The sequence below is a fragment of the Micromys minutus genome, assembly GCF_963924665.1.
Source record: "Micromys minutus genome assembly, chromosome: 7".
In the NCBI taxonomy this organism is placed as follows: domain Eukaryota; kingdom Metazoa; phylum Chordata; class Mammalia; order Rodentia; family Muridae; genus Micromys; species Micromys minutus.
Window position 1 is genome coordinate 60,629,841 of NC_137976.1, and position 21,969 is coordinate 60,651,809.

At 41.6% G+C, this 21,969-nt stretch overlaps 1 protein-coding gene across 1 annotated transcript in view; it reads left to right on the forward strand.

The window, feature by feature from the left end:
* Window positions 1–888: 888 nt before the first annotated feature.
* PAK2 (p21 (RAC1) activated kinase 2) overlaps window positions 889–21,969 on the forward strand; it is a 57,290-nt gene continuing 36,209 nt past the window's right edge. The window contains exon 1 of the mRNA XM_080918750.1: window positions 889–1,100. The gene's annotated coding sequence lies outside the window, so the exon portion shown is untranslated. The remainder of the gene's footprint in view (window positions 1,101–21,969) is intronic.

A 21,969-nucleotide genomic window follows, 5' to 3' on the forward strand; every position in this document is an offset into this window, starting at 1 on the left:
TCTCTCTAGCCCAACATGGGTTTTCTCCACTGACCATGGCGTTCCTCTTCCTGCTTGTACTTCCTACTTCCTTTCCCCTCAGTTCTGGTTTTCCTTTTCCGCTTTCACGTTAAATGCCACCTTTTCTGCCCACTCCATCCACAGTATCACGCCCCCCCAGTTTTTTTCCTTGTAACAGAGATCCATGTTTTGATCATTATGTTTTCATATTCTTAACCTTTACAAAGGCTAAGTGAAGCATGTCCACCCTCGAATCTCTGGTGCCTAATGGTGTCCTTTGTAGATATTAGATATTGACATAGTTGTGAAGTAAGAACACATAGATTAACCCCTCCATTGATAAAATACAGAAAAATAAATGAATCTTTCGTTTGCAAAGAGGGAGGACCTAATTTAGCAGCACAGTCTGGTTAAAATGGGCAGTGGTTCCCAGCACTCAGGAGGCAGAAGCAGGTGGATCTTTAGTTCAAAGCCAGCCTGGACTACAGAGTGAGTTCCAGGACAGCCAGGGTTACACAGAGAAACCCTGTCTCGAAAACCTGTCCCTTCCCCTCAAAGTGGTGATAAATTCTCAGAAACAAAGACCTTGTATGAACAAACATGTATGGATCAGCTGTTCTCCGTCAACATCTTCAGTAGGTAAAATGTAACTGCAGGTAATGCAGAATGCAGAATTAAAAGAGGGACAAGTTTTCCTCTGTAAAGCCCACTGTCTCTGGTCTCCCCAGCAGATGACTGGACTACAGTTCCCAGCAGCCCTGTGAGAGCCTGCCTCTCCGGGCATGACGTCACGGTCGGAGCGGGGCTACCTTACGGCCCCGCCCCGCGCCCCGTCGCCGCCCTCCCCCAGGGTTGTGGCCACGCGCAGCGGCAGCGGTTGTTCCGCTTCCCCTCCGGCCCGGGCCGTCGCCATTGCCGAAGGCTCCTGCCCTCCCCTCCCTGGCCCAAGGGGTTCTGCGCCTCACGGCCTCGGTAGCGACGGCCGCGCCCCGCGCTGCTCCCCTCCGCCCTGTCCTCCTCCCTCTCTGCTCTCCAGCGCAGAGCTCGCCCGCTTCGGCCCGACAGCCCGCTCTGGGTCGGGCGGAGACCTTTCCTCTCTGGTAAGTGCGAACGCCGCTCGCCCGGGCCGAGCCGCCGCCCTCCTCCCGCCTCCGCGGCCTGGGCCCAGCGGCCCGGGACGCCGACACCTGCGGGCGGGCCCGCGGCTCCGGGCGGTGGCTCATTGTCTGCGCCCTGGCCCTCCTCAGCTTCGGCCGGGAAGAAGCTTGCTCGGCTGTGGGGACCCTGGCCACTCCGGCCGCTCTTGCTCTTCTCTCCCGCCGGCGCTGCACCGGACCCTTCGGGTTTGTTTCTGGATGTTCTCTCCTTTACCAGCTGCGTTCTCTGCAGCCTCGTCGCTCGGGAATCCCGTCTCGAGCCCCTTAAGTTCAGTCTGTAAACTCTTCCTCATTCTCCACATTAGGATAAAGTTTTGCAGGGCTCTGCGCTTAAGAACAGAACTTAAGGATCTTACAGTTTTTGCTTGGTCTTCAGCCAGGAGGTGAATATTTGCTTCTTAAGGTTAACTTGGGCTGAGGTTGGCTTTTCACCATGTTTGGCTGTCTGAAACACGCGCGCCCTCACTCAAAAAAAAAAAAAAAAAAAAAAAAAAGTTGCTGCAAATAACTTAGTTCTGGATCAAGTCGTCCAAGACAGGAGTGTAAAATAATTGCCATTGTGGCTTGATGGGAGGTTCTCCCCATCCCCAGTCTTAATAGAAATAGGTAGAGTGGAAGTGAGATTTGTTTCCTCTTTGACAAATCACCAACACCCATCGATACAGCAGCCAGGTTCTTCTTTACAAGTGACCTGTAGCTTTTCTAGCTTTTCATTTCTAACCTTTTAAAAAAAGACAACCAAACCGGTTAGGCCCAAAATTAGACAACGGCGAGCTGTGTTTTGGATGAAGGTTGTGCACGTCACGTTTTTCCCCTGCTGTGTTCGACTCTTCCGCTCTTATAAGTAGGCAGGATATTGAAATAAATACACAAGAATTTGCTCTGGGTATTTTTTTTTTTTTTAGTAGAGCTATCCAGAAGAATAGTATGAATAAAATTATGTTGGGATGAAGGCAGTGAATAGTAATTTTTAAAGCAGGTTAGGGCATGTCAACTTTGCCAGAAGCTCTGTGGCATTTGTAGAACATTCTTGCACGTCTCTACCCCAGTCTTTGTGTGTGTGTGTGTGTGTGTGTGTGTGTGTGTGTGAAGGAAGTACCTCATGCACTTTTACACCCATCCTCTGCCTTTTGTAGACAGGGCCTCATTCCAGCTTGGGCTGTTCCGACACTCTTCCTGTCTCAGCTTTATGTGCTGGGATTACACGTGTTAGCCAACATATTTGGCAGCCTCTGTTTTTAGATCTTTCTAGAGATTAATTAGCCAGGAACACTATTGTACATTTATATCAGGTAAACTGAATTTTATATTGTTGCTTAGCTGTAGGTAGGTAGGTAGGTAGGTAGATAAAGTAACTCTTGGGTTTTGGTAAAAAGAGGTTGCCCTAAATTAAAAATGTTTTGTTCTTGTTTTCACTAGTCTATCGGGGAAATGGATTAGCATCAAGAACTGCCATTCTTTGGTACTATGACTTGTTCTTAGGTTAATGAGTTGGCACTAGGGATTTAAGTGTAGAAATGTCAGGGAATGAAAAAGTACCTTGAGGGTTGCTTCTGCTATTTCTTTCTCTTTTTTAACCCCTTGTCCTGGACGGAACCACAGACCTCCCTGTGATTCTAGGCAAGCACTCCATCGCTGAGCTACGAGCCCAGCCCTCTCTTCGTTCTATAGAGCTCCCTCTCAACCACGTAAAGCCTTGAACTGGGTTTGTTCTTCTCAACCTCCTTAGTACTTTGATTGTAAATCTGTGCCAGCAGAATGGTTCATTTCTTTCCAGAAGCAGGTATTAGTTTGTTTATTTTTCTTTTGAAACTGGCTCTTTCTACAATACCCAGGTTTGTTTCAACCCAAACTTCTGGACTTAAGATCTGCATCAGGATCCTAGTAAGTGGGAGTACAGATGTGCACCATTGTGTTGGGCAAGCACATGTTTTTTTAAAAAGAATTCTTGAGTATTTCACTTATCTTGGGGTCTTGATTCCAAATTTACCTTTTGAGAGAAAGAGATTAATTCTTCTGGGCTACATGGTACCAGCACTGCAGACCTAATTCATGATGTGGTAATGTTTAGTTGACATCTGTCTGATAAAGGGTCCTCAATATTTCTTTGATCTTTATGATAGGCAAGTTTCCAAGGAGACATGAGGAAGGCTAGTTTTACATGTTTTAAATGAGGGAACTTAGAACTTGTTCTGGTTTGCTAAAGATGTGCTCTGAGTTATACTTTCACAAAGCTCAGGAGCTTGTATAAGTAACCAAGTATAAAACAAGTAGCTGTGGTCGAATCCTTACTGTCTTCATCAGTATTGGTTTTATAGTGATAATGTTCAGCACACAGTTCTTTCTGTTCAAGTCTTGCACCTAGAGCAGCTCTTCTCTCCTCAAGCACTTCTAGTTACAGAAGTAACTGACTGGGGTCTAATTAGAGGGAGGTTGTTACTTCAAAGGAGGTTGTATCCTTTTTATTTTTTAAGGAATTTTTTGATATATATGTGTGTCTTGCCTGCATGTGTGTGTATGTACTATGTGAGTGCCCATGAAGTCCAGTATAGGGTGTCAGATTCCTGGAACTGGAGTTATAGACAGTTGTGAGTTGCCAGGGGTGCTGGGTGCTGAACTGAACTGTCTCTCTTGTCCTTTATTTTTTAAGCCTCTGTAGAAGCAAGAGAGAGATGATAAAAATGTCCCTAATTATAATAAAAAAGTACTGTTTTTTGTGGTCAAAATTAGCTTCACTGTTTCATCTCATTTCCTTTTTCTTTCCTTTTCTTTTTCTTTTCTGTTTGTTTGAGACACAGTTTCTCTGTATCCCTGGCTGTCCTGGAACTCACTTTGTAGACCAGGCTGGCCTCAAAGTTAAGAAAGAGAACCACCTGTCTTGGAACAAAGGTGTGTGCCACCACTTCCTGGTTTGGTAATTAACCTGGACATTCATTCAGCATTGTAAAGCTTGTGCCTGTCTGTGTAGTGAAACTTACTCTGTGTCCCAGGAACTGGAGACTTGAGTTTGAATCTTGGCTCTTCTAACTGATCTTGGGAAAGATACCTTTTTTATTTTTCTTTTTGAGTTTGTTCTTTGAGTCGATTTCATACATGTATCTAGGAAGAGAATTCTGATTATTGTAACCCTTAATTTCCCACCCTTACAAGTCTCTTTACTACACAAATATCATATGAACTCAGTGCTTTTAATTGCTAAGCCATCTCCCCAGTTCCCCGTTGTTATTTTATTTAATAAGAAGTTAAAAGTAAGCCTCTGTTTAGGATGTGTATTTTTTTACTTGATTTTAATTCTTTTGTTTTGTGTTCCTGAGAAAAGTCTGAGTATGTAGCCATGAACTCCTGGTGATCCCCTTTTCTGAGCATTTAAGTGCTAGGGTTATAGGTTGAGCTACAATGACCTGTTTACCTTGATTTTAAAAATTGAAAGAAAAAAAAGCCCTTGTATATTGGTTTCTATTTACATAATACAGTCATGCTTCATCTTTTTAACAGTTCTGAGCTGCCCCATTATGCGGTTATCTGTGCTCATTTATGATTTTCTAGTTCTGAGCCTTGAGAACTTTAATGAGCTTCCCATGTATCTGTGCATGTGCATGCTTATGTGTGTCTTTCAAGAGGATTAAATGCTTCTATTATTACAATTAAAAGATATTTCATGTACATTGTGGGGAGGGACATGTGAAGGTCAAAGGGCAACTTGTGGGACTCTGTTCTTTCCTGTGTTCTCTCCTTCCATGTGGGTTGTATTGAATCAGGTCATCAGGCGTGGCAGCAGACACCTTTTACCCTCCCACTGAACCCATCTTTCCTACCAAGGGGATTTTAAAAATTTTTTTGGTTTTGGAGCCCTGGCTGTCCTGGAACTCACTCTGTAGATCGGGCTGGTCTTGAACTCAGGGATCGCTATTTCTGTCTCCTGAGTGCTGGGATTAAAGGTGTATATCACCACCACAACCACCTCTGGCTGTGTTGAAGTTTTTTGGTAGTAGCCATGTTACTGTGTATGGTGTATCTTGTAGTAATTACTAGTGACATTGAAGGTCTTTTCATGTGTTTGTTGTCATTTATTAACTTTGACGTTTTGTCAGGTCCGTGCCATACAGGTTAGTTTTTCTGAGGCCTTAACTTTTCTACTGATGGGGTTAAATGAAGGAGCTAGATTGTGGCAGTGATTATATTTAGTTTCATGAGAAACTTCAGTACTGTTTTCACAGCTGTATTTTCTTGCATTCCACATCTTTGCAAGCATGTGGATTGTATCTTTTCTAAAACATGTAGTAGCAGTGTGTGCTTGGCTGTTGTTTCATCATTGTAATTGGCCATTACAATGATGTGTAATGTTGAACAAATTTTCATTGCATTGTGCTGTTTGTATGTCATCTTTGATAGGGTGTCTCATGAGTATTTTGTCCATTCTAGTAGAGCTGTTAATTTTCCTGTTACCGGGTAATGAGTTCTTTGTATGTATTTCATATAAAAGTCTTATATCAGGAACTTTTTTTGTGGATATTTCTACTGGTCTGTGGCTTGTCTCCTCATTCTCCTAACTGATGACTTTATAATGTCCTCTGGTGTGGTATTGTTTGGTGACAGGTAGGTTCTGCATTTCTTGAGATGTTTTTTACAGATTGTATATTATCAGTAAAATAATGTCCTAATATTTTTGTATCTGAGCTTATTTTTGGTATTTATTTCTGGGGTAGGGGCACAGGTGCATCAGAGAGCACCTTGCAGAATCTGGTTCTCCCCGTGTGCATTCAGTGGATGAACTCAGATTGTCAGGCTTAGCATCAGACACCTTTGCCTACCTCACCAGTCCTGTGTCTTCTTTTTGAGAAGGAGTCTCATGCAGCCCAAGCTGATCTAGAGAACAAACTATCTAGAGGATGTAGCTTGAACTCTTGATCCTCCTGGCCTAGCCTCTCCACCCTCCTATTGCTGGGATAACTACTATTATAGGAATGTGCTGTTTTACTCTGTTCCATCTTGGATTTTGTTTTAAAATCTTGTTTGTACCTTTTTGACTCTATATTATTAAGCTTTATCTTTCTTACATTTTGGTTTTGTTCTTTCTGTTAAACTGCACGTAGCCTGCTTGTAATCCCAGCACTTAGGAGGCTGAGACAAAAAGAAAGTTAGAACCTTGGTTACATACTCTCAAGAATAACCTGCTATGGTTTTATTTTATTCTAAAAATGGATAGTTAAAAATGTTTTATTATAAAAGATGACAATAAATGATTGCTTCTGATGTTTATTAGTGATTGCCTTTGTAATTGCTGTTGGGAGGTTGCTTTTTAAATTTTATTGAACCCATGTACTATAAAATTACCTTCTTAACTGTTTCTTTTTTAGGGGTGAAGGGTCTCTTTTTTTATAGCTTATTTATTTTTATTTTATGTATATTGGTGTTTTGCCTGCGTATGTTGTGTGAGGGTGTCAGAGCTTAGAATTACAGACCGTTGTAAGCTACCATATGGGTGCTGGGAATTGAACCCTGGTCCTCTGGAAGAGCAGTCTTAAAAGAATGCTTGCTGCTCTTTCAGAAGACCTAAAGCTTGGGTCCCAGAACCCACATGCAGGTTTAACACACTCTTCTGGACTCTACGGGCACTCCCTTCACATGGTACTCATTCACACAGTGACATACATATAAATTAAAATAAATCTTTAATAATCTTTTTTCTCTAAAATGTGACTTTCCAGATTTGATGATCCTTTTTACTAGACTGCTTCCCTTACCCAACATAAACCGTGTGTGAAGCATAATTTGACCACTGAGCTACATTCCCAGTCATGTTTGGTTGCTGCATATGTGTGTGTGTCAGATAGAGAGACAGACCAACAGACACACAACATTCATGGGCACATATGTACTTGCATGTGTATGGAGGTCCCAGGTTGACAAGAGGTGTCTTCCTTGATCTTTCTACTATATCTGTTGAGTCGGTTCTAGCTGAACCCCACAGCTTGCCAATAGGGCTAGTCTAGTAAACTAGCTTGCTCCTGGGATCCTCTAGTGTGTGTCCACCTTCTTAGGAGCTGGGATTTCCAGCAAATCAACACCTCCCCTGGCATTTATGTGTGTTCTGGGGATCTGGACTTGGCCCTCCCTCATGCTAGCACTTCCAGCACTTGAACCTTTGAGCCATCTCTCCAGTTTATTCTGGATTTTTATGATACTCCAGGGAGATACAGGAGTGGTAGCACAAGCCTGTAATCCCAGCATTCCAGAGGCTGAGGTGAGATTGGGAGTTGTAGTCTCAAGAGAAAGAGGAAGAAAGACTTCTTGCTACTTAGTTAACTCAGGCTTGACCTTCATTCTTCATTAAACAATACTTTGTTTTAGACTGTGTGGGCATTCCTTTGATAGGAAAGAATCTAGTTGTCCCAATTTGCTCCTCTTTGCTGTTGAGTGAATCTGTGCTTAGGTATTTACTGCCCTTCTACTCTCTCTTCTGTGTGTGTTTGGGTTTTTTGCTTTCCCATATTTGAATTGCCATTTAGAGTTTGACCAAATTTAAGGAAAGCTAAATTTCCAAGTGTTTTGTTCATTTTTTAGTTTTTAGTAATCTTTGTTGCTTGTGTGTTCTCACTTAATGTCATTGTTGGTCATGTTTTATTCTGAGAGGATGGTGCTTGGATGAAGGCCAAGGAGGAAAGACAGTGTCACTGTGTAGATTACAGAATTTGCTGTTTCCTCTGCATACCTGGAACATTCCTTCTTTATTTTTAAAAGCCAGGTGTGACTTCTGGCTAATGTGTGCACAATCAGGAGCCTTTCCCCACTGTGTTCACTGGCCCCTGCTAGCCTTGCCATGGTGCAGCATGCTGCTATTCTCCCATGGTCTGTATTCAAAATCAGAACTAAATCTTCACCCCGTAATAGCAAGCAAATTGTGCACTAAATAAACAAACTAGTAACTCTGTCTAGTCTGGAACTCTTATAAACCAGGACCTGGCCTTGAACTCAGTAAGACCTACCTGATTCTGCCTCCCAAGTACTGATATTAAAGACACAAGCCACTGTCTGTGTCCAGCTTCAGTAAATATTTGGATGGATGGATGGATGGATGGATGGATGGATGGATGGATGGATGGATGGATGGATGGAGAATCTTTATTCTTAAGTAGTGTCATTTAACTTCTTGTGTGAAAATATTAAGAAGTGGGTTATTTCTGGAAAGTAGGATAGTGAGTATTCTTTATTTTTTTTCAGACTTTATTCTGGATTGAGGAGTTATTTTTAGACAGGTTAAATAGGTTTAAGAGAGGATTAAGAGAAAGGGGTGTTCAGGAAGACTTAGCCCAGGACATGGGTGTGCTCTGTACAACCACATTGTAGTGTTTGAGGTTTGTGTAATGAATGACCGTATACTGTTTTTATTTTCAGAATAAAACACTATTAACACTAACCCCTCACAAACTTGGTGTTTCCTGTTGCCCAGGAATTGCAGGTGTAGCCTTACTTTCCACCACCTGCCACCACCGTGTGCCTTCTGACCTTACTGTCCCACGAGCTACATCATACTGATCCCACCCTCTGCTGCTTGCTACTTGGATGAGTAAGTTATCATCCAAGCAAAACCAGAGCATTAACATCCTGTGTTTTGTCTTAAACATGAAATGGAGAAAGTGGGAGGCTTCTGATCTGTCTGTTTGGTTAGTTGCTAGGATCAAGACAGTGAAATTTTTTATTGTCTTGGTTTTCTAGAATATTACCTTAAATAATAGTGATGTCTTCTAATATTTGGGTCTTTATCATCCCAAAGAACAACAGCAAAAAAAAAAAAAAAAAAAAAAAAGCTCTTTATTCAACTCTTAATACCTTTGAACATAAAAATTTTTTCATTTATTTTTACTTTACAGGTAGTTAAATTCTGTCTCTGTCTGTCTCTGTCTCTCTCTCTGTCTCTGTCTCTCTTTCTCTCTCTCTCCCTCTCTCTCTCTCTCTCTCTCTCTCTCTCTCTCTCTGTGTGTGTGTGTGTGTGTGTGTGTGTGTGTGTGTGTGTCATTGTAAGCCACAGGGTCTTGGGAGTTGAACTCACCTCGTTAGGCTTGGTAAACAGGTGCTTTCACCTGCTGAACCATCTGGCCAGCCCAACAGATAATAGATACTAAACATTATCTGCAGCTGGCTAAAGACAGTGCTAAGATTTGAGAACAGTCTGGTTAGTTAATCAGATGACTCACTGGCTCTGTACTTGTGGGACTTAGAAGTAGTGAGGGAATAAATATTCATTCACTGTAGTGTTAAGTTAGAAGATTAGTGCCGTGGGTGTGGTTGGAAGTTTCCTGGGGAATGTGACCCGACCTTAGAATGGGTGCTTACTGAGTAGCTTTGGGGTAGAGAGATCAGCTCATCCTAGTTTGCCCTGAGGCCTCTGACTGTAGCACTGAAAAGACCTATGACCCAGGCACTACCCTGGTTCTAGAGGAGGGGAATGGTTAATCACCAAACACAAAGCCTTGGTCACATGTAAATGTTTGAGGGGCTGGTAGAAAAACTAAAGAATGGATATAGTTAAAGCTTAGAGAGAGAGAGACTAAAAGGACATGCCTCTGGACAGAAGTAGCCTGGTCCTGAAGGTGGCTTTGGGAGGCTTTTTTATACAGTGAACCAAAAGCATGTGATATTTCTAAAGTTACTACCTGCCTTGTGAGGGATAGACTCTGGGAATCTGAGAGTGAAGAGTAAAGTGGAGGATAGTTGGTAGCAGTAAGTAAGTGATAGGCTAGAGTGAATTGGAGAAATCTATTTTGGAAGGTATGGAGAGTTTGGGAACTGAAAATTAGAGCAAGGTATGAAAACTAAAATGATTTTTAAAATCATCTAAAATATTAATTTATTAAAAATAGAAAAACCTAAAAATTTTTATTTTATTTTTTTAAATATTTTATTGCTTTTACTTACATGAGTACACTGTGGCTATCTTTAGACACACCAGAAGAGGGCATCAGATCTCCTTACAAATGGTTGTGAGCCACCATGTGGTTGCTGGGAATTGAACTCAGGACCTTTGGAAGAGCAGTCAGTGCTCTTAACCACTGAGCCATCTCTCCAGTCCCATATTTTTATTTTGATTATTTTTGTCACTAGTTACTAGAAGAATAAATCTAGATAAATGTTTGAGACACATACACTTTGTACAAAGAACTATAACAGCAGCCTCGTGTGGTGTTAGTGCACAGCTTTAATCCCAACATTCAGAAAGCAGAGGCAGGTGGATCTCTCCGAGTTTGAAGACAGCCTGGTCTATGTAGTGAGCTCTGGAACAGCCAGAGCTATGTGGTGAGACCGTGTCTCACAGAGAAAAGAAAGATGAAACAAGATGCAGAAAGATAAAATGATAAGTGACTTTTTCAGAACATAGCAGAATGTAAGTGGTATTGTCACTTTGTAATGTAACCACTTTCCAAAGCTGTGGGTATTCCAGTGACACCTGCGTCATTTGAATCACTTGTAGAACTTTTAAAAAGGCGTTCCGTTGGTTCTTTTTGAATTTCACCTGTACACTACAGCCCCAGTCATCTCTCCCTCTCCTTGTACCCAACCTCTTACCCTTGCAACCTATCCCCTCAACAGAGGAAAGAAAAAAACTAGTATAGGAGCTACAATGTGTCCTGCAGTATACCTTTCTGTCCATATTTTTTTTCTGAAAAAATTGCTTTTTGCAATGATTCATTGGTCTGGTTCAAGGCCTTTGGCTTCTGCTAGTCTGTCAATACTGGAATCTCACTGAGACTCCTCATAGAGGAGTTCTCAAGGATATCCTGTTGTTTGTTGCCCTGTATTATGGAGATCCTGTAGTTTTGGATCTGTGGGGCCAGCCCCTTCATGCTCCGGCAGTTATTCAGTGGTGTAGATGTTGGGGTGGGCCAACTCAGAGCCCTGGATCTGGATCTGAGAAGTATCTAAGCTGGTCAGCCTGCCGGCTCCTACCTGCTCTCCCTGTTCCCTGCTCTCTTGCAGGCAGGCTCACTGGCAACAACACCCACCTATCCCCAACCACAGACAACCAGAATCATATCTACCCTGTTGCCCAGGTGAGGTGCAGGGCCCACTCTCCTGAAGGTTACAGTTGGTGAGGACCCACTCTCATGACCCTGGGCCAGCCCTCCCACTTGCCATAGGATGCAAGGGATGGTGGAGGGCAGGAGAGCATCTTTCCCTCATCTGCACCACCACCCAGCAGACAAGAGGTAGGGCTGGGTCTCCTGATCTCCTACTCTCAGAGCCAGTTCACCTATAACCTCCATGTCCAGGGCCAGCTCTACTGTGCTCTTCCCAGTGCTGCAGCAGGTGAAGGACAGGGCCAGCTCTCCTAACGAATGACCGTAGGTGGCAAGGGGTAGGGGCATCTCCCTTGCCATGTCACACACTGCAGACAAGTGATGGGCTAGCTCTCCTGCACTCATGCCCTCTGGGCCAACTTGCCTTTGTCCCTCCCAAACACACCAGGCTCAACTCTCTGTGCTATCCAGGCAAGGTGCACAAATGCTGCAGGTGGTAACGAGGGTAGGAGGGTATCTCTCTCTTGTCCATGCCACCACACGGGAGAGCTCTTCTATGTTCATATTCTTCAAGTCAGCCCACCTCCAACTCCTGAAATGTTGAGAGCCTGCTCTCCCCAGTACTGCAGCTGGCTAGGGGCAGGGTCAGTTCTTCTGTACTCATGCCTCTAGGGCCAGTTCTCCCATAATACCCAGATGAGGAGTGGGGCCAGTTCTCCACAGTCTTCAGACATCAGCATGTCCTCAAGCAGCATCCCAGACCGGGGACATCAGCCTGGCCTTTTGGTGGTAACAGACCCCTGTTGCTGCAGGGCCATGGACCCAGACATGGCCCTTAGTGGCAGCACAGGCCAGGACCCCACCATGGTCCCAGGTGGCATCACCAGCTACTCACATCAGGTTGTTCCTCAGTACCCTCCAGTCTCCAGCTCTTTCTCTCTTCACTGTGCCCACATCCTTCTGTGTCTCTCTCTTCCATTTCTCCACCACCTACTTGCTCCACTTAGTGGTGCCTGGGGTCTCTGAGTGTCTGGGCTTTTCTCTGGAGTGCTATGCCCTGCTCATGCACTGGTACCAGGCAGGGATTATATTATCTGGGATATGGCCTGCCCTCCAAGGCCTGCCCAGCACCAGATTGGTGGTCATCTCAGGCAAGCTCCCTTTCCATATCCTTCTGGCCCAGGATGGGCATCTCAGGCTAGCTTTTTTCAGGAAATGTTAGGCTGCTAATAATGCAGCTGTCATAGGTCAGAACACTGAGAGTAGACATAACCTCTCTTCTCTGTCACCTCCTGATGCGCATGTGACACAGCAGCCACACCTGCAACACCTCTAGGGGCAGGGTTAGAACTTTATAAATTGTTTTAGAAACACGGCTATATTCTGCAAAGCCTAGTTATTTTTCATATATTAAAGTAGTTTTTATTTTATATGTATAGTGTTTTTCCTGCATAAGTGTCTGTGCATTCTTGTACCCATAGAAACCAGAGGAGGGGCATGTGAGCCCCTAAAACTGGGAGTTACTCGTGTGAATGGGGGACTTGATTCAACCTCTCTGGGAGATCAACTTGTGCTCTTAACCACTCAGCTATCTTCTAGCTCTCTACTCCTTAAAAATATTGTTGTTGTTGTTTTCCAGGTATAGTGACACACACCTTTGGGCAGAGAAATAAAAGAATAAAAATGTCAAAATGAAAAGAGGTGTTTCAGGCTGGAGAGATGGCTCAGTGGGTAAGAGCACTAACTGCTCTTCCAGAGGTCCTGAGTTCAATTCCCAGCAACCACATGATGGCTCACAACCATCTGTAATAAGATCTGATGCTCTCTTCTGGTGTGTCTAAAGGCAGCTATGGTGTACTTATATATAATAAATAAATAAATCTTTTTTTAAAAAAAAAGAGGTGTCTCATTATGTAGTTCAGGCTGACCTGAAACTTGTATTTGGGGGGGGGGGGGCGTGGGTTGATTGTTTTATCTTGTTTTGTGAGTTTCACATTATATATCCTAGTCCCACTTCATCTCCCTGTCCCCTCATATCAGCTCTCTGCCCTTGCTACTATTTCCCCTCTAAAATAGCACACAAACACATAAAACAAAATAAGCATAGAAAACACCTCGTCATGGAAGCTATAGTATGTCCTATGGTATACGCCCAACCATAGAGAGAGAGAGAGAGAGAGAGAGAGAGAGAGAGAGAGAGAGAGAGAGAGAGAGAGAGATTGACATAGACCTGAGAGAGAGAGAGAGAGAGAGAGAGAGAGAGAGAGTGTTTGACATAGACCTGCTCTTTGTCTGGATCTCTAAGCAGAGTGTGAGACGAGGCTTATGTAAGTTTACCTTATTAGGAAGTAGATCCCAGAGAACAGAAGTGTAAGGAAAGGAAAGTGGAGCCTGGAAAGAGTGATAGCACCTAGAGGGAAGTATAACCAGTAGTTCCTGCATTGTCCCATCCAACACAGTGTGTGCTACCAGATTCTGTATGTGGGTGCAACATAGCATGACAGTGTTGTGAACTGTTAACATGTTGTACCTGAATTAAAAAATTTGACCTCAACAAAAAGCTGTTTGCTGGGGTAGTAGCTTGAGCAAGATGAGCCCAGAGGATCTGAAAAGCTACTAGTAATGCAATATCAGAAACTAATTTAATAATATAAAATTTTTCCTATTAGGGTGAGCTAAACATAATTATATAGCTATATAATTATTCTTCCAAGGCATCCTGGGCCTTTGGTCTTCTGTATGTTTTAGAATTGGTCCCATTGTTTCACAAAGGTGTCATAGAATTGATATTGTAATGAATCTGTAGATCATTTTGAGGAATGTTGATTATTTATAATGTTGAGTAAATTCATAAACATTAATATCTCTTTCCATAGGGCTTTAATGTCTTTCAGTACATTTTCCCCATTAGACCTTTCAGCCCACAGTTCCCAAGCCATGTGGGAGAGCACCCCACTGAGTTTATATGCGCCGTGGAGTCATTTTAGATTTAAAGTTAAGCAGTGAACAAAATCTATTGGTCTCAGCAGGCTTGTAGTTCCAGGAAGACTAGCTTCACCATGGGTTGTTATTTATTTGATGTCCAGCTTAGTGAAGTGGCTGTTGAGCTGGACTTACAGCAGGCAGTGTGGAGTAAGAGTCAGGGTGGCTAAGTCAGGGGCTCAGAAATTTACAGTGTACATTGAATGATGTTACCCATTCAAAGTACTGTTTCCTCTTGACTTACATGTAATATTTTTTCAAATAAGTACTGCCTTTTAAAGACAGGAATGGGAGATGAAATTGTTTCAACAAGTTCAATAAAGAGATGACATGGTTAAACTTTTTTGTTGTTGTTGTTGTTGAGGTACCATGCAATAATTAATCTGAGATAAGAGGGATACAGTGAACTGAAAATGTGTCCTAGGAAGTTTCTATTTTTAATTTATTATAAATGATAGTTTCAGCCAAGCTAGTCTCAGCCAGGTGGTGGTGCACACCAGGGAGCAGAAACTGGTGGATCTCTGAGTTTGAGGCCAAGCTGGTCAACCTAGTGAGTTCCAGGACAGTCGGGGCTACAGAGAAACTCTGTCTTAGAGAAAACAAAAATCAATCAATTAATCAATGATAGTCTTTAACCTTTACTTTAATTTTATAGGCAATCATTTGTGATTAATAACACTTATTTGGAGACAGAAGAATTAGGTAATAGAAATTTAGGTGGTGTGATAGTTAACATTGGTCGTAACCCTGACAGGATTTATAATAACCATGAAAACAAAACTTTGTGCATGTGTGTGAGAGAGGTATCTGGATTAGGTGTGTTGTGGGAAAAAAACATCCTAATTCTGGACACCACCACCCCATGGGCTAGGACCCTAGACTGAGTAAAAAGGACAAAGAAGCTGAGAGCTAGGGCTTTGGCTCTGCCTCGTGAATGTGACTGCAGTGTGGCCAGCAGCCTCATTTCCTACCACCACACCTTCCCCACCTCTGATGGGCCATACACCCAAACTGTGAGCCAAAATAAACCTTTCTTTTGTAAGCTGTTTTTGTTAGGTATTTTATTACAGCAACAAGAAAGGTAGCTGGTGAAACTTAAAGATACTTTGCACATCTGTTGCTTCCCACCCTCTCTTTGTGAAAGAATAGGCAATTCACAGTGTTAGTCCGTTTGCTGGTGTCCAAAGGATCAACTTAAGATAAACTTGAAGATAAAATTGAAAGAATGGCAGCAGTTTGCTTAAATTGGCAATTGTTGTTTATTTGAAAAACACTTTTAGATTTTGTTGTCTGTATAATACCTTGCTTTGTGCTTTTAGATAATTAAAAAAGAAAAAAAGACATGCTAGATATGATGGTACACATGTGATCCCAGCAATCTGTAGACTGAGGCAGGTAGGTAGAAAGTTCAGGTCCACCCTGGACTATGTTGGGTGCCTTTCCATCCTCCCTCTGCAAACCAATAAAGTTAGTGTCTTCCCACAAAAAGTAGAGCTCAGGAGAGGAAATAAGATACATCATATTAGGTAATATAGTGGCAATGTCATAATTGGTCAGTATGTTTAATAATACTCAATGCGGAAAGTTCCCATTGTAGTTATTGAATTTGTAAAGACAAGGTGAAAGTTAGCAGTCACAGTCAGTTTTGTTCAGCCACAAAACTACTCACAGTCAGTTTTGTTCAGCCACACACATTTCAGTTCCCGTCTTCCACATGGAAGCTCACAGTGGTCTGTAACTGCAGCTGCAGGGGATCTGATGGACCTGACCTCCACCAACACCTTGCATATGTGAAGCACTCATACATATACATGCAGGCAAACATTTATACACAGAAAATAAACCTTAAAAAGTAGCCATAGTCAAGCACACCTGTAATCCCAGAGCTTGGAAGATGGAGCAGGAAGACAAAAGTTCAAAGTTGCCAGACTTGGTGGCAACTTGGTGGCTATGCCTTTGATCCCAGCACTTGACTTTGACAGCTAAATGATGAGACTATCTCTAAACAGTTCAATATCATCCTCCACAATTAACATGTTTCAGGTCAGGCTGGGCTACACCAGCCCGTGTTGCCAAATGTATTTATCTGTATTAGTTGATAAGGGTTGTTAAAGCTCATTTTTCCTGAAAAGCTTTTATACTGGTTTGTTTTGGGTTTTTTGGTTTTGGGTGCTTTTGTTTTTTGTTTTGTTTTGTTTTTGACTCATCAACAAATACTTCCTAATGAAACTGTTCCACAGGTTGAGTTTAGACTATTGAAATACATTTAGAGCTGGGTGTGGTGATTCATTTCTGAATCCTCAGTGTCAGGAGGATCACAAGTTGAAGGCCAGCTTTCATTACACTGCAAGCAAAGGAGGGTGGAGGTTGTTAGGATTGCTCAGTGATTTGTTTTTTCCTTTCATTATGCTGAGGCTCACTAGTTAAGGTTTTTTTCCTTTTATTACACCCAGAGAGATTTATTTTTTATTTGTCCCTGTAGACTATAGCTTTTTAGATCTTCTCTATGTGAAAGGGACTTACAGTATAGCTTTCAGACTTAGGTAAAGTCTGGTTTTGTTGCCTATCCCTTCTGGCTCCCATCAAAGTAAAAGCGTAGTAGGTTTAATCAAACATCACTGAGAATTAGTGGGCTTGGTCCACTCACTCTTTAGGGTGACTATTTTCAGTTTGTTTTGGGTTCACTGAAATCTTGTTTTATTTACTAGCATTTTTTGTGTACTAAAATTTTAAGCTTTTGTTTTTTACATTTATTTAATTTGTGGATGTATATGTGTGGAGGTCAGAGTAAAATTTGTAGGTAGGTGTAGGCATTCCTTCCACCATGTAGATTCTGGAGATAGAAAGAACCAGGTTGTCAGGCTTGGCAGAAAGTATCTTTGCTCACTGAGCCATCTCTCTGGCCCCATGACGTAAATCTTTTGATCAGTCCCATGAATGTGTGTTTATCTGAATTCGATGCGGGTTCACTTCCTTTGTTCTTTACAAGCCCTCCCTGTGTTTCTACGCCTCTTTGAATCATGCCTTTGCTTTGGAGCTTTGCCATCTTGGCTTTGACTGCCTACCTCTCTGAACGAGCACATCACTTCATTTCTCAATGTGGCAGCAACTGCAGGTAGTTTGGGCCTGTTTCATCTATACTTATGCTCACAGGGGTTCTTAAGGTTTGGGATGCAATGGTGTCAGCTCATGAAGAAATTAGAGTTCAGGTCAGTGTTATTATATTAGTAAGCTCCTGAAAACACACAAAACGTAAGTAAAAATTTGAATTACAAACCACAATTTCTGGTAATGTGTTTTTCACTTCTGTGCCACAGTTGATCCCAGTAGATAATAATAAATTCATTTCCACTAGTTAGACTGGTTTCAGACAGCACTTCTTTATTTCTGCCTCATATTTAGCCACCTCTGGTCTTCTTCAGTACACAATTGAGGAATTGTTTGTGTTTGAGGCTCATCACAGTTTAACAATGGGCCTGTTAAAGAGTACAGTGTGTTTTGGGCACACTTTTTGTTTTGCCTACTTGCTTGTTACTGAACAGTATCAAAAAGTGAACAGATTGGAGAGAGGCACCACTTACTTGCTTTTTTTTTAATACAGCATTTTTGAGTAGTGGTAAAACAGAATATAGGCTACATTATCATTTTACTATAAAGTTTGTTTGACTTGTTTTGGTTTGGGGACAGGGTCTCATGTATCTCAGGCTGTGTTCAACTCTTTATGCGTCCAAGGATGACTTTGAACTTCTTGCCTTCAGCCTCTCTGTGGTAGAATGCATGCATCCCTTGTCCGGTTTTATACCGTACTAGGGATTGAACCCAGGGTTTTGCACACTAAGCAGGCCCTCTACCAAGCTACATTTCCAATTCTGTGGATTGTTTTGGTGTCTATTGTACTTGTCTAAAATATAAGATTAAAGAATTTCATCCAGACCTTATTAGGCACTTTCCAGGCACTTAACACTGTCTATAGAAGCATTGCACAAAAAGCTGCTCTGTGGGAAAGAGACTAAGGCCAAGTCAGCTGTGAGGGATGAGTACAAAGCTTTTCAAAGGTAATCCTGTTAATGTGGCATGCTTTATCTGTGTCTAGTGAACTGCTGTGTGAGAAAGTGACCACTATATTCAGGAAGGATAGGCTTCATTGGGGAATAGAGCGTGGCCAACGTGAGTCAGTCAGCAGTCCTGTCTAAGATAGGCACGGTCCTTGCCCTTTGGGCTGAGTGAAGTTGAGGAGGAAAGTGACATAAGTCATTGACTAATTGTCACAGTTATAATTTAGTGCCAGAAGTCATCCAGCACACTGGATTAGTATAGAGAAAAGCAGAAGGAATGCTGGTTTTCTAACATACATACTTTAACATCAGAATTTATGTAAGTTAAAGATCTTCTACTGCTGTACTTCACAGTTTTTATAAGACTTGGGGGTCTGGTACTGGTATTAGATCTGTGTGCAGGCTTTAGGTAAGTCTCTTACTTTTTGATGGTCGGCCATCAAATGTGGCAGATAATTTATGTTACAGTAATGTACCAGAACAAGTAGCATATGTGCCGTGCTCTTTGAAAGGAATCAAAGCTGCAAGATTCAGAGGGAAGTAATGTCTGTGTTTCTGAGACAGAAACAGGAGATTTCCTCAGAAACTCATGAGCCAGGTAGACTGGCATGCAGAGCAGTAAATGAGCCCCTGGCTCAAAACATGGTGGGAAGTTACCTACCTCTGATCTCTATATGTGTGTATACACTCTCAACAAGGTGAAATAACAAAGGACTGGAGAGAGCAGTTATCCTCAAGAGGAAAAAGTTCAGGTGACTCAACCTCTAGTAACTCCAGCTCCAGTGGATCAGATATTCTCTTGTGGCTACCTCAGGCACCCCACACAGGCAGAGTATACCCACACAAGCATGGACATAATTTTTTTAAATACAAAAGACAGAATATATATCTCCTATACCTGTATGCAAGTGGAGTTAAAATGTCTACCAAGTTAGCTATGAGAGAGATATCACCTATCTGAGCAGGGCATTAAAAGGTGACAGAGTCTTGGCATTACAGCCACACTGATTCTTGGGCTTGCTATATGTTTATCACTGTACTCAGACCAGTCATATTTCCTGTTCCCTATTTTCAGAGACTGACTCTTGTATCCATAGCACATCCCTTAAGTTTTAGTGCAAATGTATTGTTGTGTTTGAGTCTTTGACTCCCCACTATGCCCTGCGCCCCCTTTTCCTTGCCTCTCCCACTTAGATCCTTTTGTCCCTTTAGGCACTTCCAAGATAGCCCAGACTTTCTTGATCCTCATGTTGGATGCCTGTGGCCCCGTGCCATGATGTAGTTCCTTTGAATAGTGCTGCAGTGAGCACTGGCCTTCTAGTGTCTCTGACGTGTTGACTTGGAGTCTGTTGGCAAAACCATCAGTGATAAGCTGGGGCTTACAGAAGTTTTGGGGAACCTCCACTACTTTCACAATAGCTGAACGTTTATACTCCCACCAGCAATGCTTAAGCATTCTCTTTGGACTCTTTAAAAGCATTTATTACTGTTTCCTTAGTGACTGCCATTCTGACTACCTCAGGGTAGCTTTGATTTGCATTTCCCTGATGATTTATTGAGATTGGGCATTCTTTATGTGCTTATTGCTGTTTGTTTTTTCAGATTTGTTTTGTATCCATGTGTTTGTGAATGCCACAGTGCCTGACAAGGTTGGAATTTAGTTCTCTCCCTGTCACCTTATAGGAGTCTATCAAAGTGTTGTCAGGCCTGGATGCAAGCACCTCTACCTACTGAGCCATACTCTCTGGTCCTTATTTTTTGAGAACTGTCTGTTAATTTCATTAGCCTATTAATTGATTGTGCTGTTTGATTTTTTTTTTTTTTTATTTAGGATTATTTTATGTTGTTGCTGTTCTTTGTATATTCTGTGAGGAATGTCCAGCCTGCAGTTCATGGGCCACATGGATAGAAAGAGACCCAAAACGAAATATTAAACTTAGTTCAAATATTATGAGTTTTTTGTCTTTGTATGTATGTGATTTAGTTTTGTTCATAAATGATACTGTGTTGCAATAGCAAAAGACAGAATACACTGGTGTGATATTAAACCTCTATGAGCTATAAAGCTAGCTAAGTTTTCCCCTTATTATCTGGGCTGTCTCTCACTTGATTAACTATTTCCTTTATTGTACAGAAGCTTTAATTTCATGATATCCCATTTGTCATTTGTTGACCTTATTTCCTGAGTGAGAGGAGTTCATTCAGTACAGTGTTCAGTGTTTGGCCTAGTTTTTCCTTTAGCAGTTTCAGAATTTAAGGGCCCTGTACAGAGCCTCCTTGCATATGCCAATGTCTTAAATTGTTTTTCCTCTAGCAGTTTCAGAATTTTGGTCTTATGTTAAGGATGATCCATTCATCTTTGGTTTTTTTTTTTTTTTTTTTTTTTTTTTTTTTGTGAGACATAAGGATCTAATTCTTCTGTATATGGACATCCAGTTTTCGTAGCAGCATTTGTAGCTATAGGGTTGCATATTTGAGTCTTCTGTTCAGCTGATCTGGATGTCTGTTTTTGTGCCAGTACCGTGCAGTCATTATCACCGTGGCTTTATAGTGTAAACTGAAATCAGATATGCTGTTACCTCCAGAATTCTTATTTTTGCTAAAGATTGCTTTGGCTCCCTGGGTCTTTTGTGCCTCCTTGTTAACTTTAAGATTCTTTTTCCTATTTCTGTTAGGAGGGGCATTGGAATTTTGATGATTGCCTTGAATCATCAGATTGCTTTTGGTAAAAGCAATCAGTGGGTGTTTTATAATATTAATTGGTAAAAGTCATCAGTGGGCATTTTATAATATTAATTGTACTAATCCAAGTGTGGTAGGTTTTTTTACATCCGCTAGTGTCTTCAATTTATTTGGTGTTTTAAAGGTTTCATTTTAGAGGTCTGTTACTTCTTTGGTTGGATTTATTCCACTCTGTGTTTTGTTTTGATTTTTGAGGCAGTGTGCAGTTGTGGGGTTGTTTTCCTACTTCCTCAGAATGTTTGCTGTCAATCAGCGTGTAGGAAAACTACTGATCTCTTGTCCCTAGCTAAGATTTGAGGTGCTATTGAAATTAGAGTAGAGAAAGATGATGTCTCTAACTCTGATCTGGGCCTGAACTTTGCTTAATTAGGAGGGTTTTGCTGTCCTTTTAATTGTTTCATTATCATTTCTTATTACAGATCTACTTAAATTATCTATCTTGGTTTAATTATAGTAAGCTATCTGCATCTAGAAATTCATCATTTCTTCTAGTTTTTACAGTTTAGTGGAATGTAAATTTTTAAGGTATGTCCTTAGACTTTTCTGAATTTCATTGATCTTTGTTATAATTTTTTGTCTCTTAATTTTAAACTTTTTTTGTTAATTTGGCTAAGAGTTTATTGATCATCTTACTCTTTTCAAAGAACAACCAGATTTTCCTTTCATTGATTTTTTTTTTTTGTATTCTCATTTCCATTTCATCAATTTCTATTAGTAGCATATTCTTCTAAGAAAGTTCATGTGAAAGACTAAATTAAAGTCATTTACAAGGCTCCTGTGCATCCAGTTAGATTAAAGAAGTGTTGGTTGGCAGGTTTAAGAGCTAAAGAACTGGTAGCTGGAGAGATGGCTCAGTGCTCGGAGGTTAAGAACACTGCTGGCTCTTCCAGAGAATTCCCAGCACCCACATGATTAGTGTGTATCATATTCTGACACCCTCACACAGACATACATGCAGGCAAAACACCAATCAGTGCTCTAAAAATAAACAGTGAGCTAAAGAACTGGATCTGAGGA